Raw genomic sequence first — 423 nt, 5'->3', positions numbered from 1 at the left:
GTGACAGCGACAATATCAATAAACATTAACAAACTAGAGATGAGGTCGTGAAAAGTATAGACAAAATAAATAAATAAAAATTTTGTTAAAGTATATTTCAGGAAATCTAAGCTTATTTGCAGACATACTATACCAACTAATTAAGAACCTTTCCTAATGGAAGGGATAGGAATTAAATCTATTCGACCACATTTAGCATAGCGTCCCAGAAACTCCGTGAACGAAATACACGTAGTCAGAGAAATGGCAAAAAGGACGCAAATTGTTCAAACAGTACCAGAAACAGTAAATGATTTCACTGGTGTTTTGGCAATAGTGTGGATCCACAGCTTGGAGAACCTGCAGGAAAGCCGACCAGGATGATTGATGCAGACATCCTCGTCAGGAAGGATGGAAATATGATAAAGGAGAATGAAAGAAAAC

This window comes from Penaeus monodon, chromosome 21 (genome assembly GCF_015228065.2).
Source record: "Penaeus monodon isolate SGIC_2016 chromosome 21, NSTDA_Pmon_1, whole genome shotgun sequence".
NCBI classification, from domain to species: domain Eukaryota; kingdom Metazoa; phylum Arthropoda; class Malacostraca; order Decapoda; family Penaeidae; genus Penaeus; species Penaeus monodon.
This window is presented reverse-complemented; position numbering follows the sequence as displayed.